The 18,328-nt window shown below is 42.6% G+C and overlaps 1 long non-coding RNA gene across 1 annotated transcript; it reads right to left on the bottom strand.

Moving 5' to 3' along the window:
- Positions 1–15,629: 15,629 nt before the first annotated feature.
- On the bottom strand, positions 15,630–16,201 carry LOC127010836 (uncharacterized). Its single transcript, XR_007763656.1, has 2 exons — positions 15,853–16,201; positions 15,630–15,784 (listed from the first exon to the last, which is right to left on the bottom strand). It is a non-coding gene; the product is annotated as an uncharacterized LOC127010836 (long non-coding RNA).
- Positions 16,202–18,328: the final 2,127 nt, after the last annotated feature.

The following is an 18,328-nucleotide window of genomic DNA, read 5'->3' as shown; positions in this document are numbered from 1 at the left end:
AAGGAAAACAAAAATGCGACCGAATCGAGGACAATCTGCGCGTTTCTTAAGAGAATTCGATTTTTCGTACAGTTTTTGTTGCCCAAGAGGAAAACCAGATTGCCATGGGTTGTTATAGAAACCCTGAAAGGACATTTTGCTTACTTGTTTGTTTTCGTTGTATACAAGTTGTTCGTATCATAACACATATCTTTATTTATGGTTCGGTTCATGGGCTCGCCATTAAACTATAATGAGTATTTTCATTAAGGCCAAATATGAGGACCATTGCCATTATTAATGATTGCCCTACTAGCGGGCACTCGGGACTTTTTTACTTCCCCAGCTTATCCTAGTACGTGTCCTAAGAGCTCCTTTATTTTGGGGTTTTGTTTAGCCAAGTTTTATTGTCGCCCGGTGACTCCACGCAATTCGTTCTTGGCCCGCATTACATTGTGTATTTGTGCTGAAATATGGGGGCTTTACTTTATGTCTTCCTCGGTTGAGAGATGAGTAGGGCACGCAATTTATTCGTTTTAAAATGCAAGTTGCACGGGGTCTTGGTAAATTGTTATAAATTGACATAAACCCTCGCAATTGCGGCATTAATATTAATGCCCTTGCGCGGGTTTAATGCTGCGGAAAGCGAAAGGGAACCGGAAGTCCTTTCGCCCCGTTCGGAGATTACCTGGCGGAACTTTTACGAGTCTCGACTGTGGCTCCACCCAAATTGCATTCTGCGCCAGTCAATCGGTATTTCGATAAAAGTACTATAAAGTACTTTGGCCAAAGCCCCCCGATTTTTAACGTTCGGGATGGCATTGAAGGTCACAGCCCCGAAGAGGCAACGGACTTGTTGATTTCTTGCTGTGTTTTCCTTGTGCTCCAAGCGTGAAGGAAGAACATAAATAAATATTTAACGAGTAAGCCATTGTCACTCGCACGACACCACAAAGGAGCCGAAATCGAAGAATCGGCATCGCGTCCGCCGAGTCTCAAGCGGCCAACAAACTCTGCGGCCCACACGTGGCCATTTTCGAGAACTTTGCACATTGTCTTCAAAAGTAAACATCATGTGGTCACCCAACCTACTTTTACATATGTATCTTTTTCGCTTGCCCCTGGCTAACTAGTGCCTTGAATAATAACCTTCCGATGCGTTTATCTTTTTTGTAGCCACCACAAATCGTATATAAAACACTTTTCCACTCGAGTTTGCCACATTCTTTCCATTTGTCAAAAGGAGAGCACAGACTTATTCCTTAGAATGGAACTATTTTTTGTATATTCCTCGCATCCGCTTGGATTATCCAGCTATTTCCGTCTGTCTCGCCATGAATATTGCAAACGAAAAGCCTTATTTTCGCTCTAAGTGCAGGTAAATGTGTCTTGCGAAAAAGTCCCTCGTTCTACTACAAACTTTTCTTTATAAATCCCCCTTTTTCTCATCCATCCCCTAGAAGCTTTTGGGTTGACAAGCTCTAATCGGTAGGAATTTATGAAAGTTTGTCGTTACTTTTTGCCGGGCGGTCTCTTAATTTTGTCGGTGTTTCTTTTGCAGGCAAAGTAAGCTGACGCTTCAGCTGCAGGCATTTCTTTCACGTTTTTGTTTAAAAGCAGTTTACACTTTACTTTTTCAGCTTGTTAGCCTCAGCCAAAAACATTCACCAGGCTGCCAGGAGTGGCAATTAAGTTTACCAGAGGCAAGTCAACTTTTGTGCTGCAAGGTTATTTCTTGCTGTGTTATGAAAAGTGCAGGGGAACATGGATTTCACAAGCAATAAAGATTTGTTCTCGTATTTATTTATTTTTGCTTTGTTAGGAAAAGTGCAGGGAAACATGGATTTCACAAGCAATAAAGAGTTTTTGTCGTATTCATTTTACCTGGGTTTACCTTAGTTTGTTCCATCCCAGTGAGTGATTTAAAGTTGTTCTAGGAGAAACAACATCTCCTTTTAAAGCCACTAGTAATTTACCTCCGCTTGTGCGTTGTCTTAATCAATTAGGCGTTTTGAGAGAACAACAAATTAACTCGTGCGTATGTGCGACTCAGGATTCAGAACTCCAGGATACCGGATCCTGGTAACAGAACTCCACTCATCTCATCTCCTTGCCAGCCGATTAAGCACTTTACGTGCTGCAGTTAACGCTGCCGTGGTGGTGGTGCCGTGACGGATGTGGCCCCTCCGTAACATACGACCTCGTTCATCAAAACTAATGTTCAGTGGGGCGAGAAAGGAGGGCAGATGTCACGCGGAGTAAAACTTTGTTATTTGATTGCCCGGCCCTGTCAACACATTGCGGCCTCTTAATAAGTCGCCTCTTGGCCGCAGCTCGGCAATGGGCCTCCTCCTCCAGGGGGGTACATCCCACACATCGGCAGGATGTCGAGTGATGGAGATGGCTCATGCAGGACCCGTGTTCCTCGAACTATTCCAAGTTCATTTCCGAACAAATTTATACAATTTCGCCCGTTACGGAACTCCGGTGCTGATTGTGACAGCGGAAGAAGAGTTTCCATGAAAACCCTGACTTGTAGTTGCTTTTTATTTAAAGGAGCGCACATCCATTGAGAAAAAATTATTGGAAATTTAATTAAATTTAAGGTTTGTATTGATTTATAATGAAAAATATTTTTAGGGGTAGAGGTATACAATAAGTTGCCAACGACTGTATTTTTAGCTTAGTCGCGTAAAATGTAATATTTAAAATTACCATCAGTTAAATATTTTTTTAAATACTTGTTTCCGGATACAGAACCTAAGAGTTGTATTGAAGATTTTCAGAAACATATCTGTAGAGGCAGCTTCTAAGGTAAATGAAGGAGCGCCTAGCTGGCTTTCTGTGCCAACTCTCTTTAATTTATGGGCTGCTCAACCCTTTTCCTTCCATTTTCCATGTTTTGATGTCCTAGAAGGACTTTATTCCCAGTGTTCGCGGCTGTGCGCAGTTCCTGCTGTCTGTGGTACTTGCTGTGTGTTATGTGTAAAACGGCGTTGACGTTGCCGCGCTCAGCGCGATGTTGCTGTCACTGTCTGTTTTATGAGATTCACGCTTGCAAAACAGCAGTGCCACTCCTTGTGGAGCGCCCAACACCCACCCACCCTTCCTCAAAAAGGCTCCATAAATCTTATCACATTTTCGTTGGCTCTCAAATTGAATGTGTGGTGCAGATGAACATTCGGCGGGGCGGGGAAATTTCTTATTTGTTACTTTGTACTTTCGCAGCAGAATGTCTTTCATTACTTTCAAATGAAAAAGTTGCTCCTTGTCGGCATCTTATATGCAGCTGATTCATTGATTATCGGCTTGAAATTACACGTTTCCTTGTTAAATGGCCAAGGCCATAACTTTCCCTCGACATATTGTACTGCCTATTCCACTTTCTTTGATTTTGCAGAACAGAACTTTGAGTACTGAGCCGCTTTTCCGGCAATCCATTGTAAGTAGCCCAAGAATGTCTGTCGCTCGACTTTTCCTATTGTTGGCAATTTGCTCGATAAGCCGCTTTTGAAAGTTATTAATGCCGTAATGACAGATTTTAGCCTCAAGTTAATGACATTAAATTTGCCGTCTGTTTGATAAGCCTTTTGCCATTTAACCAATTGTAAACGGATTTTCCTTGTTGAATTTCAATAAAAGCCGAAATCTGCAAAGTCAATTAAAAATTCTACTGTTTTCGATTGTTACAAGAGGCGAAAAGGCTGGCAAATATTTTGCTTTATGGCGATTTATTGAAATCTGAGTAATATTTGCTTTTGTTTAAAAGCTTATGTTTAATTTAACTTAATTGAAACCTAAGAATGCTGGATTCTGGGAAATTAAAGGTTTCTGGTTCAGTGCTTTTCTTGCATTTCACTTTGTTAAGGTAAAAAAAAGCATGCAAAGGCTTAGGAAAATGAATTAAATTACACCTTTATTCAGTAATTAAGAAATCAAGCATTTATTTTTAGATAAGGATAAAGGGTTAGTTACAAGGTTAAAGTCGCCAAAAAAAAACGTAAAAGGCTTTACTATTCATGACTACTCAAATGAGCCAAGTATTGCCAAAGTCACATCTTATTCTGCACCGCTTGCACTTCCGGTTGGAGGCCTTACTTCCAGTTGTCAGGCTATTTCCGGCGCCACCCGGTGCTCTCTGACCTACATCAATAATTCAGCTGTGGGCCCGCCAACGGGAAAGCAATTAAAAACTGGCAGCACGCACATCCTGCCATGGAGTGTTGCCTACTTCTGGGGGCAGGATCGGGATCTGAATGCGGATAGGGATCGGAATCGGGACCCATAAAGCATAAATCACACGCACCAACAACACGTGCCCGCCGTAAAGGCAGTTGAGCTGTCAGCGGCCCAGCGTAGGGGTCCACCGGAAGTGGGCGGGCCACCAGGCGGTGTAATTGCAAATTCCATGCCACGCACTCGAGTCCTAAATCAAACCGAAAGCGAGCCATTAATGTGACCGCAATTGCATAAAATTATCACGCACCAAAAGCACGGGGTGAAAAGCCAATGGAAACGCGCGCTCAAAGTCGAGGAGACTTTTAAAGTTCCGCCCTGCCAACAGGAAGGCACAACACGGCGTATGTGCAATGTTTTCGGTTCCACTTTTTAATTAAACAAGGCATTGCCACCGAAAAGTTGGAGGGGAAAACGCAAATAAATACTGCCAATGACTTTTGAAAAGGCGCGAAAGTTTTCACGAAAAGTTGTTGGGCTGCTTTTAATTGGCAGCCACTGACTTGGCAAATTTCATTGAACCAGAACTCTTAAACGATTTCGTTTACGGCCAAAACGCTGGCGTATATGTAAGCCACGCGGCGAATGGAAAAATTTGACTAAGTATATAATAAATATTTTATTGCCGCGACCCACGACCGTTGTCTAAAATAAATTTGCATGAAGTAGGAGAAAAAAAAACGAGAGGAAAACATAGGTCACAGGACACTCGTCTGCGGTCCTGATCCCAAAGATGCCCTAAAGTGACTCTCGGAAAAAAGCAATATAGCGAATGCTGCGCCACCTAAAAAAAAGTTGGCTACTCAACATTGTTTCCGTTTTGTTTAATATTCCCATTATGTGAGCAAAAAGTTTTTCGGGGCGTTTAAAAATGTCCTGCAAGCGAAGTAAATCAGTGGGTCAAAATGCAATAATTGTCCTGCGGCACTGGGAGCTTTTTGCATTATTAATCAAGTCGTCATGGCCTCATCGCTTTTTTTATTTAGCCGACTTGACTCACATTTCGCGTTCCTGCAGATGCGTGAATAAAGCACTAAGCATTTTTAATGAAGCCTGAAATCGAATGCTCGTGCCGGCGAACTTTCCCCGGGGGAACACTTTCGCGCCAAACTCGACCCATCGAGTGTCACGTGTGGGCCTTAAAAGTGAAAGGGACCGACGGCCCGGCGAGGATAAATTGTCGAGCTTATTTATAACGACCGGAATTTGTCGTGTTTGCGTGAGTCGGGATAGTCCTGGAATTAGGAAAACGGCTCAGGATGTTCTAAGTGGGGCGGCTCCACTCAACCACTCAATCCACCGGAGACTTGGACTCGGAACTCCGTACTCGGAACTCGGTCTCACATGAGGCATTAGCATGTTATTTATCCTCGAGTGCGAGTGCTCCGTACTTGCCCGCAACCGCCACTCCCACGAAAACCGAAATTCCCCCACCCTCGGTGCCATTTATTTTTCGGCAGTCGCATCTGCGCCATCTGCAGACAAGAGGACTTTGACATGATTTGAAAAATTCTGATGATACATTCAGTTCCCGAGTGCGGCAAGCCACTTGCCTTGTTCAAGGTATCATGGTGCTTGTGCTGGGTTGTGGCGTTTCAAGGTCTTCTTCATCAGGAACCTCTCTGACCGCATCCTTTGGCAATAAGCAAACAGAGGATTTATTGAATGCTGGCATACACACAATTGTATGCATTTTGTGGCTGAGCCTTTTAGTCAGTTGTTGGAGATTCAAAAGGCTCTGTTTGAACAGTGCAATGATTTCTCCTTTCACTCAATTCACAAATATGTTCAAGGAAATATTCATGGTAATCCTCTACAGTTCTCGCTTCTTGGCTTACAGGGAAAGAAAATACTCTTACATTAAAAAAAAGCCTCAATTAAATTTAATAAAAGTCTATGGGAGTAGTTTGGAATAGTTTTTCCTAAGCTTAGAGGAAAGGTCTTCATATTAAAAAGAAAAAATTCTTAAATCAAGTAAAAATTTGACTAGTATTAAGAACATTTACTTTTTGATTAAGTTACATTTTCCTTAACTTTAAGAGATATTTTTCTTGATTTAAGAATATTTCTATATATATTATTAAGAACCTAAAATTCTTAGATTAATAAAAATCAAATTCAAGAAAATTTTTACTTGATTTAAGAACATTTATTCTTTGCCTAAGTAAATTTTTCTTTAACTTTAAGAACGAATTTTTTTGAATTCATATTTTATGAATTCATACCAGGGCTTTTAAATTTTTTTGTTTTTTTATTAAATTAAGTGACTTTTTCTTAAATTTATTTCGTTTTTTTTTTTTGTGCATGTATTTCAGCCTAGCTTTATGGACATGCTTTAAGGTATAGTTTTCATTAGCCCAATTAAAGCCCTTGCTTTGCTCAGGCCCGCACGGAACCTTGTGCTGGCTGATGATGATGTGCTAATGAGTCCAAAGGGGTAACTATTCGGTAAAGATTATTTGAGCATGGGGCCTCAGATGTGCGAAAACTTCTGGGAAAACACACGCTCACACTCCCACATTATGTGGATATTTCCATTTACGTATTAAAGTAGTGATGCATAAATCATGGCTCTCTGCTGAAAACTCTAATTATATGTGGATTAGACTTTAAGCTGGGTCGGTCGACTGAAACCTAAAGGAATTACCCCAAACTCGAGGGAGAGTGACCTTGGGAAGGGCTCCCCAAACAAGGGCGAAATTATATGTACATTTCCTGCGACTTAATTGAATCGGTCGGCGTTAATAAAGATGTTTCCAAGTACCAGAAGCCAGGGACCTTGGGGCGCCCATACGCTCGATAATGTACATAAGGTGGACGAGGCTCATGCTGCTCGACCAGTTTGTTATGATAATAATGTAAATTAATTACCGCTGGCAGCCACGGATTAGGCTGTCCGTCCGCTAAAGTGCTGCCGTGTTGCTCCGTTTTTCGGGTCGACCAGCCGTAATAATAATTTCCGCTGCGAAGGACCCTAATGGGAAAGTCTTAACTTCACATTTCCGCAACTCTTGAGCCAAACTGACGGTGAAAATGTGAATGCCCGCCATAATCACTTGGCTTCTTGGCTAACTGCAATTGGGCAGCACTTGACCTTGTGCGATCTTCTAAATCGGTTGTATCCCTATCGAATCAGGGAAATCCGGCGGCATTTTAATTTATTGCAATGCCACTCTCGGGGGGTTGATTTTTATTACTAATTAGCCTGGCAATATGACGCAGAGCGAGCGGCACATAAATCATGGTCAAGGTATTTATGGCCTTTTTAACTAAATGCCACTAATTACCGAAAGTAGCTTAAAGTCACTCCGCCAGTTGGCCGCAGTGTTGGGTTGGCCAGGAGTTTTTATAAGGCGTAAAATATTTATGACTGGCCAGGTTCATAAAAAGCCAGACTTTTGGGACTGCCAAAATACCGAAACACTCGCCGAAAACCATAAAGCCCCAATAGGCGATACCCAATGGGTGAAATGTGACAGCGGAGCGGGTTCGCTGGATCACCGTGGCAATGGCCCACCGGAATCCACCCGCTAAGCCACTTTGTATGCACAGCCTTGTCGCCGTTTTGTTTGCAATAAATGTTTAAACTCTGCATAACTTCTTAATAATTAAGCGGCGCCCATAAATCACGTAGCCGACTGGTGGGCCGGCGTACATTCCATTAATTAAATCGCTGCATTAAATGTATTATCGTACTGTTGCTCCTCCTGTTGTTATCGTTACTTTCGGTGGCTGAGGATGTGGCTGCGGCTGTGGCCATTCCCAGTTGTCCTCGGAGTTCCTTCGTCCTGCTGTTTTATTTATGCTCCTGTCTAATTGGCTCTGCTAATCACAATTTGCGGTGCCCAACGATTCGAATTTGGGATGAGGACCGCAACATGTGCTCCCAGCCCCACCGAAGTGTTTGGCTTTGTTTCGAGCATATTCACAGCCATAAGCCAACTTTTGTGGGTAGTTTAAGCGATTTAAAGCTTGGTTAAATCATGCAAGCTGTATAGTTAACTTTAGTTGGATGCATTTGATGCTTAACCCTTTTTGTTTATATACAACAAATTCATTGTGCTAATTGTTTTGCATAATCCTTAAGCCTTGGAAGCAAGCTTTTACTTTAATTAGGGATAATTAAACTCAACAAACGCTTTTTTGTATTGTTGCCTTTTTTTGTAAATAAACCTTTATTTAATTTTTAATGAGTTTTTAAGTGGTAAATACAGGTTATATATTTTTTTAATTACTTTACTCAGAGGATTTAGTTAAAACCTCGTTTTAAGCTGCTCTTAAGTTGTGCTTAAAAAAATAATAAACAGAACTACTTTTTTTAATGAAAGCCAATTAATTTGTGTAAGCTGTATGACTTTCTCCACCAACTTAAGTATTTCCGAGTAAATCCTCTTATTTTTTTGCTTTGATCTGCAGAGCTTTATATGAGGAAGGTTAACAAGTTGTTATATAAAACACCAAGCCTAACAAGTGAAAAATGCGGCAACTTTTACCTGAGTTTAGCTTCCCAAAGCTGCTGCACTCCTGAGTTTGGCGAAAAAAACCCTTGGGAGTTCATAAGGGTCACAGCGAATCTGTCGAGTGGGAAAACGTTGAAATCGCTTGAAAAGAACAACAATTCGCACAGAAGTAATGTAAATAAACCGCTGCCTGGCAGACGTTTCCCTTCGACTGGCTGGCATTTTCCACGAAAACAGGTGACTCACCTGCTACCAGTGGTAAAATAAATGTTTTGCGGCTTGTTGTTTTGCTCAACGAATGAGTTTCTTAACCCGTTTGCCTTTATTTATTGTGCCAAGCAAATTAGCCTGAGGCGCGGTTGAAAAATCATAGCATACTTTTTTGGGGCCCCACTTCAACTGGCTGACTGAGGACACATAATTAATTTAGTGGCTGTGTGCGCCAGCGAAGCGATTTCACTTGAATATTCAAGTGTTTTCCAGCCAAAACAGAAGAAATCAATTGCCACGACAGACACCTCTGAGTGATCAACTCCATTAGCGGGCTCTTAAACGATTGTATCAGCGGTGATTAGACATTTTGCACCTGGCTGTCGTGACTCTTGATTACTTGTTTACCTCAGGCGGGAACTCGGTGACACTTACGGGTAAATAACTTAGGTTCCTTGAACTGGAAGTGGAAAACAAAAAACAGGTGGAGGTGGAAAACCCATGCCTCTGCCAGCTCTCAACCTTTTGACATTCAGCATATTCATGCGACACCCATTTGCCCACATTTGTTTGATGTTTCCGTGCGATTCCCTGGCTTCATCTCATTGTGTTTGGGCTGTGATGTACCTGCCTGTTTGTGAGATTCCATCGGATTGTTTACACTGGCCATCGGGCATCCTCTGTGGGCAGCCCCTCCACCCACAGGTGTCTGCGTCTGGCACTTGTTAGCATGTCCTTGTTCTCGGCCTGTTTGCCCTGTGTTTAGGCCAGCCCAAAATCAATAGGCTGCCAGCCACTTATGAACGTGCCCCAGAGGAGCTAGTTTGGCATGAAGAACACCTGCTCTTGTAACGATAAATATACTCAGCATTGAGGCAGTGCCTTTCAATTCATGGGTTCACCCTGCTTTATTATTTTAAGTATACGTTTTCCGTGTTTTGATTTAACGCCTTTGCAGGTGCTTTGCCTGGGCCGGGCGCCCCATCAATTCGCCGCCCTCCATTGGGCAAACACTCGTTTAATCGGGACTTTTGCCTGGTCGGGTGATTTATAATCCTAATGATGCTGCCATACCGCTGGCATAAAACACTGAATCGGCAGCGCGTGTTTTGCTTTTCGCACATTGCCCTCGATGACGGTGGGTTTCCCCCAGTCACCTTTACACCTTCCCCACCAGAACCGAATCCTTCCACCACGTTTTACCCTAATTTGGTCCCGAACACCTTTCGATTTGTGCCTGTTGATTAAGCTGTTTTGGCTAGAATAGTACGACTACTCCAACCGGATAGTCCGGAAGGCCCCAAGTGTCGGGGCGTAGACCAATTGACTGTGCGTAATGGACGTGGCCGCACGGCGTATACTTAATGTATCAGCAATTTGCCAAGTGTATTGATTTTGATTGTACCCCAACCTCCAGCCACTCTGTTTGATTTCGAAACTCGGCCTGGTCGAAGTTAAGTGTTTTGTGAATTGCGTTACCTGCCGATTTGTAGAACTCGTGTCCTGATCCTGCGGCTATTTTGTTCTAAAGTGTCGCCTTGATGGAAACGTGTAGTAGATTAACTTTCCTTTTGGAGTGGGCAAAGGTTCCATCACATTTGGGGGCAAAGTTTCTGTTTATCTATGTAAAGGCTTTTCGGCTTGTCCCTTAAGTTGTTTAAAAAGAAAATCGGCTTGGGCCTGGTGTTCGGCAATATTTGTGTATCAGTTTGAGACCCAAACACCTGCGAGGTCCTCGGGGCAGGGCCTAATACTGGACTTTGGCAGGCGATGACAGGCTAAGCCACGCTCAGGAGGCCAGCCAAAAAAAAGGTGATGCTATTACCGATTTCCTTTGTGTTGTATATATAGTACATTGCTCGAATTGACCGTTGACGCTTTTGCGTCGAGCAGCCACATTTTTAAGCGCATTAGAGGAGGCTCCCGGCTCGTCCTGCGAAAGGAGAAAATCCTGCTGACGCGGCGTTTCCTTTCTCCCATCGAACTTGTACAACTGACATCGTGTATAGGGTTCAGGGCTTATCCGCCAAATGTTTGTGTCAACAACTCTGCACGGTGAAATAAATTACACAGAATTTTGGGCAGGACAATAGGCTATTTTTAAAGCCTAAGCTAATGTTAACAAGGAGTGCACATTTTTCTTAAATATTAAAACAACAAATAATAAAAAACGAATTTTAATGAAATTTTAATTAAATAATATCTTAAGCTTTCAAAAATTAATACTAATGGTTTTTAAATAATTTTAAATATTGCTATCCTAATTTTATTCAAAAATGTTGTATTTTGCTCTTTATTTTTAAGCAGTCCCTCATAAAATTTGTAACTAAACATATATTCATTTTAATGAACTGATTTATGCATTAAATAAACAAGTGCAGCATTTCAAGCTGATGTTTTTAATGTGAATCTCTAAATCGCATATTTTAGGCATCTGCACTCACTATTTGGTATTAGATAAAATTCTATTCGCACTCGGCGGGCCTGTCTGCCGAGTGCCTGGTCTCCAAGGATACTTTTGACTCGCCAGCTGGCGATTTAGCCTCAGTCATTTGGTTGCGGTTCATTTTGCGTTCAACTCCCTTTGACATTATCTCCGGGGATATCCACAGCCCCAGTACGGCGTTAGTTTCTGCCACATTGGGCAGCACGTGATGCATACAGAGCCAGGACAGTCGGGGCTTCAAATGCGGGCTCTGAAGCAAATGCCTGAAATCGTCCTGCCAGGATGGCGGATAATTTGGTATTCATGCCGCTTTTCACTGGACTGCGTGGGAGTGTCCCCACCATTAGCCGGTCCATTTATGCCAATGGTATTCGGTGTGGTAAAAGATATATGTTTGGTATGGTATATCTATTGTGCATACGAGTATCCCGTAGTCCGGGGGTCCTGCACAAAGGCGGCATTCAACAGTGGCATTCGGCGGAATAATGGCACAACGGTTAGGGCGCTTAGCTTAATTAGTACACATGACCGGCGCCGCTTATTAATTCGACCTAATTGGAGGCATTCGTCACTCGAGACATTTAATAATTGTTCCATATTAGTGAAGCCCTCAAGTCGGCTGGACAACCAGGCGCATAATTAATCGGTTCGCAGTGTGATTTCATTCAAGTGGCGTTGGCGGAATTCAACTAATTGTTATGGCTGCCGGAAGAAAGGAGGGGAAGGAGAAAATTCAAATTTAATTATACCGAATGCCTGATGGCAGCGCCTTTAAATACACCATTCCTTTTACGACCCTCAAAACGGAAACTTCCCGTGCGAACGCCTTTATGAGGACGACGCTTCTTTGTTTCCTTTGTGTCGAACAATTTGCAGCTTGTCCCGCTCCTTGTTTGCATGGCTTTTGACACGCCAATCGCACAATGTTCTCGGGTTCTGGCTGGGGATTGGGATTGGGATTGGGTGTAGGTTCGGGTACGGGGACCCCCTTTTCAGACTTATCCCGCGACTAGACCAAAGCCGCACCTGCTGAGGAGCCAGGCCGCAGGTTGCCTGCTGCGCCTCCACCTCCTGGAAGCCAGTTTCATTTGCAGGCTCTGCCCGGAAACACCGACTGGCTGTCAGAAGCAGTCAGGATCACTTTCTTGGCTGCGCGTTTTGCCCCCCAGAGCTGCTGTTTATTTGATTAAATCAATAAAAACACTCATAGCACGAGCGCAGTGCTTGAACAACAGCAGCTTTATATCTTTATATCTGATGGATGGGCCGAGTGCGACTTTTGAACGGCCACCTTTCATATTTCCGGGCGACGTCTTAAGTGTATTATTTGCACTTTCAGAAACATCAGAATATCTGAGTGAGTAAATGACTATTGGCTTTTCTTTTCTTGGCCCCAGGAAATTGAATTTTCTTAATAAGATCAATAAAGAAAAGGTGTTGCAGACTCCAACACTTAGCCGGAACAAATACTTGCAATATCTCTTTAACTGCTTAAGGAATTTGGCTATTTAACAGTATTGAAATTCCTCGAGATTTATTGGAATGCCTGGCTGTGGCTATTTAATAGAATCATGGCAAGTGCTTTGTATCTTTGGGTTCTGCTTAGTTGCTAGGGAGATGGCGAGTGAAATGGTAACCCTTTTCTTTTGTTTCAAGTGTCAGAGGGTCGGGACTTCAGCCAGGCCCAGACAGAAATTATGGCTACTAGATTGTCAATAGCCTGGACGTGGTGGACCAACCAGAGTTGAATGACAGCCGAGTTCAGTGGCCACCCGTGCATCCAAATCCAGATTAGCATTGCCACGTTCCACAGCGGGGACCAGAAATATCAAAATATCCGCATCTGGGCACAATTAGTCACTTGGAATCTGGGCACGCACTCTGACGCACAAATATATATATTTGCATGCGTTTATGGCCCTTTTATTCGGCGCTCGTAAAAATGTTTAATTAGCGCTTCACAAGTAATTCTGGCAAATGTTTTCATGGGCTCGAAAACAGTCATAACACCCATATACACACTTAATTGAGTTTGGCTTTTAAAAAGCCCGATGGCGTTGAGCTATACGCATTTTAATTGCATATTTCTCGTGTGGAACAAAAAACATGTCACACACGAAAAAACTTGTTTTTTAAGTTTACAAAAGTTACAAATTTGTTTAAAATACTCGTGTAAAATTGAACTCGACCAATTGACAACATAACTGACTAAGCCCCATTGTTTTGCTGGAATTTAGCATAAAGGGTAAATTACGAATTGAAGCATTCACTTGTTTACCAGAGCCCAAAATATAGGAAACCAATAATGTTATATGAATAATAAATGATTTTGATTGTTCATCAAATATGCGAATATTGAAATCATAGGGAAGCAAATTTAATTGTGTAAATTCTAGGAATTTCGATGAATGCACAGGGGCTTCGTGGAAAACTATGAATGTGAAGTGAAAGATTTACTAACTAACTGGGGGAATTTACGAATAACAAAGTTACCAGCTTTAATTGACAATGGAATGATGGGATTGCCTTTGAAGTATTAGGAATTTTGGTCCCCCCTAAGGTAATTAAAGAAAATATCCAAATTCTTTAAAATTCTAAGAGTATTTCAGTAAATTCAGGAAAAGTTAGCCAAAGAGGCAGTCGATTTTTAGAAATACTTTCGTTGATTTCTTATGCAATTTATTACCAAATTTTGTTATATAATATATGAAGATCCAACGCTGTCCGTATCGTATGCCTACGAGCCATTCAGCACATAAACTTTCTTATTACAAGATACTTATTATACTTGGCATTCTTAAAGCTCCTCCCCGAGGACTGCAATTTGAGGCATTCCAGCAGAGGGGACTTTGTGCTTCCGCCCTGGCATGTGTCCCCCAAAATGCTTGCTCTGCTTTAAAGCCTCTCCGTCAAAACGGCAACCAAGAGCCGGCACTTCAAACAGCCAGATGTCCAAATAAAGTAGTTCGAAGCACTCGGTAAAGCTGGCAAAACCGGGAAACCGAGAGAAAACCGTAGGAAAAAGACGGGAAAAGAAGGAGCCGGCAAGAGCCCACGTCGAAGCAACATAAAAAATGCTCTCGAATACTTTTCAAAATGAGCATCGTCTCGGGGAAGAAAAAAGTTTGGGGAAAGCGTAGGGAAAATCATGAGGGGCTGTGCGACAATTTTCCGGCCTCGGGCCGACCGCCTCAAGTGGATCCCGGCCACATTTTCAGCCGCAGCCGGCGAAAAGCTGGACGCCACCGTCCAAAAGCTAGCTGAAAATCAATTTGTTCGACATTTTCCCCCGAAAAATAAAGGAACACACCGTACAGTGGGTCCAAAGTGAGGCGAACCCAAAGTTTTAACTTGGCTAATAAGTTTGGTATTATACGTCCGTGACTCGGTGTGTTCTTTATTGAATTGCGGTCATTCGGGGGCAAAGTTAATGTGTGCAATGCAAAATTTTGATTTGGGTCAGTGGACCTCACTGTCAGCCATGTGATACAAACCGAATCTGTGCCAATTTGGTTTCGGCATCGGTATTGGGATGCTGGGGTGGCCCTTCGTGCCACCGCTCGTAAACTCCATTATTTATGCGGCACACTCTAGCAGCACATTAGTCGTTGGCACGTGTACGACGTGGACCCAGGCCCAATATTTGGGGGAATCTTGTTTATCTTCTCCAGGCTCGCCGTAATCAGCGAGGCATCCGCAGCTAATGACGGCTAAGGAGACCGCCTCACCTGTGCCAAGTCACTTTTTAAGCTGCCTGGGGAACTGGCGTACAAAAAACAGACACGCTTTACATAAAAGTCGGGAGAAAGATTTTCGAAACAGTGACAAACTTTTGCCAGTCGCCGGTTCCCCATAGCCTTGGCATATATGCTCCCTATGGCCCAGAATCCAACTCGAATTCCATGACCACCAAAAAAATCACCTCGAGAACAGGAAGCGGCAGCCCCCGAACTTTCTAGGGCAAATTATGCACTTTTCCCGGATTACAGACCACCCAAACTGGGACAAAGTTTATTGGTTTAACTCTGAGAAATAGTTCACACACGAGTTGAGAGAGGCACGCGTGCATGATAGTTAATATACGAATTAATTCAATTATTTTGGCAGCCACGAAAAGCCTTAATTTCACTTGCCCAAATCCCCAGAAAATGTGGCGGAAAATTTCGGGGAAGCGCGTGTCGGCATGGAAATGCTGCTCAAAAGTGTGTTTTTCGTGCCAATTTCGTAATGCCATTAGGCGGGGATTAATCTGCCAGCCTTGCAGAAACAAAGGCATCCCCGCGGTAAGCCACTGGAGGTCATAATGTATTACAATTTATTTTGACTGCCACATTGGGGTTATGATGTTCTGACTCAGGTTATATGATCGCTTTGGCAGTGCTTTCAATTTGCATAAATCATTTTCCCTTCTTGCGAACGCATGTATTTATTTATCGGTGAGCAAACCATATGCCTTGGGATGGGAAGAAATTATTTAGTCATCAGTTGTCGCTGCTCGTTTGATGAGATCACGAAATGAACCTGAACGGGGGCCTCCCAAGCGCCTGACAGCTGCCACGGCGAGTCCTTTTGGTCCTGCCATCGATATCCGCTGCTCGTATAAGTGTCTGGGAAACAATGGCTTAGGCTTGGGGCTTCCATTTCTTTCTTTTTTTGGGGGGCTGTTTCTGGGTGATACACCCCGAATTGGCTGACATTGTTGTCGGTTCATCACACGTGACTGGGCTGCCACTCAGTGCGTCATTTGTCATGGCGCGCTCCTTTGTATCCTGCCAGCGGTATTTACTGGCAACTGCTCATCCTACCCAGGGAATGCTCCCCTGTAGCTCCCCGAAAAGTACTCCATTCCGGCCTAATGACAGGTAACCAGCCGTAGTCTCAGTTTTTCGTGTGAAAACCACATACGGCAGCAGTTTTCATTTGGGCTCTCAAAGAGCTTGTTTATTTTGCCGAAACTCAATTAGGGCCGCCAATGGGAATGTGCCTTTGCTGTATTGCGGGCTAAAAAGGAAAAAGGGTTTAGCATGTGCATTTAGATTATATTAACTAATTAGGGTAAATAAACGAAATATGCTGGCCAAATGGCATTGCGCTCCATTAAAGCAAGATAAACATTTCTTACTAAATCCAGACATGCCACTATCGCAGGAGCAACTTGTTAGCACCGCGGAAAAGCCGGAGGAAAATGGGGAAATGCGAGCTTTATCGTTCTGGGAGCCCACGTTGCGTATGAGTTATGGACGCCAACAAGTTGCAACCGCGTTTTATGAATGAATTCGCTTGCAACATGTTCGAAGCTGCCTTGTCTTTGGCGCTTCGGTTCGGTTTTTTGAAATCAGTTGTCAGAACACGACGGGCCGCAGCGGTTGAAAAGCTCGGAAAATCTGATTTTTCCAACGCCAAAGCAGCTTAGCTGGTATTTTGAAGTGAAAACCAGGGATTGGGGCTGCCAGATTTCCTGGTCCAAACTGCGGCAACCAAGTGATAATAAACGAAAAGGGCGAATAAAGGCCAAAGTGTACTAAGTGAATTTCTGTGCATCGAAATAAAATTCAAATAAAGGGAATTTTTTTCTTAAATCTACAATTTTATTCAACAATCTAAGTGTGCATTTATATGGTGAAATATCTTAAATCTTTACCTTTGATAAGCAACGAAACAGTCTATTAACTAGTCATACAATTAAAGGCAAGTGTATTGGTTAATTAAATAAGTGTTTTACAACATTTACAAATTATTTTATTGAATTACTATTACTAAAGGTAGTCACCAAAATTAGCTGGAAAACTCAGAGCAATTTGGTAACTATCAGCTTGCAATTTTTAATTTCCTTAAGCCTTAAACAACCCACAAATTACGTATGAGACATTTTTAATCAGCTGAAATACTCCCGAAAAATCCAAATAAATTTCAATTAAATTTTGCATCTGATCAAATGCCGAAATGACTTTTTTTTAATGCCTGTGTGTTTGCTGGCTTATCTATGTGTGTGGTTAACCCAGGGCAATAATCAAAATGGCATCAAGCGCTCAAGAGCTCATGAAAGCTGTGTGATGTTGAGCAAACAGTGAACTGTGCACACATCGCAGATACGGATACATGATACAGATACTCCGCGGCACTTTCAGAGTTCTGACAGGGCTGCCAAAAAATTGATGACATGTTAATGTTAAAGCTCCCCAAACAAGTAGCCCGCGGAGTTCCAGTGTTGAGTGTCGCAGAACTCGGTTCTCAGTGTATTTTCCGCGTATTTCAAGAAGCGGCCCAACTGTGCAAATAGCGTAGATACAGCTTCGGCTAAGACAAAGCCCAGAGTGTCCAAATAAATGTGAAATGTGAATGCAAACAAGAACGGCAGCTCGAGCTCGAGTATTAGCCAAGTTGAATGCAAATAGCCAGCGACAAATAAGAGTAGTGTTCCTTCTGTGCGTTCTTATCGTGAAAACTTTCGGGACACTGTACCTCCTAATGAGAATGGCCCTCGGAATTTTCCGATCGGTAGTGAGAAATGGTCTTCCCCTGGTCTGTTCGGCATTTTATGAACTCGCCAAGTAATTACAAAGTAGCGCCGTAAGAATAACAGAAAACTGCTTCAGGAATTAATCCAATCTGGCTCAATGGGCAAAGTTTTCACAAAAAAGAAGCTCGAAAAAAATGAACTAAAAAGCTTCTTATTCGCTGAAACTTCTGTGCTGAAGTCAAACTTTGGACAATTAACCCAATAACATAGAGTGAAATGCAAGTACATCTGTTTTTCTTGGCATCCACAGTTAATGCCAGCAGCATGGAAATGCGAATGATTTGATTGATTTACTTTTTGCATCGCTTCCACGCAAGTGGAAATTTAAAAAATTGCATTTGCCCACCCCGATTCATTTTATTTGGTCGCTTTTTTTCGTTTGCATTGATCAATTCAACGTTTTTTTTAAGGCTTTCTGCATAAGTAATGGATATCTTTTCCAAACAACCATCAGCTTTTTAAGTACTTTAAAAAGAC

The sequence above is a fragment of the Drosophila biarmipes genome, chromosome 3L, assembly GCF_025231255.1.
Source record: "Drosophila biarmipes strain raj3 chromosome 3L, RU_DBia_V1.1, whole genome shotgun sequence".
NCBI classification, from domain to species: domain Eukaryota; kingdom Metazoa; phylum Arthropoda; class Insecta; order Diptera; family Drosophilidae; genus Drosophila; species Drosophila biarmipes.
The sequence above is the reverse complement of the archived record's forward strand: the minus strand, read 5'-3'. Positions and strand labels throughout refer to the sequence as shown.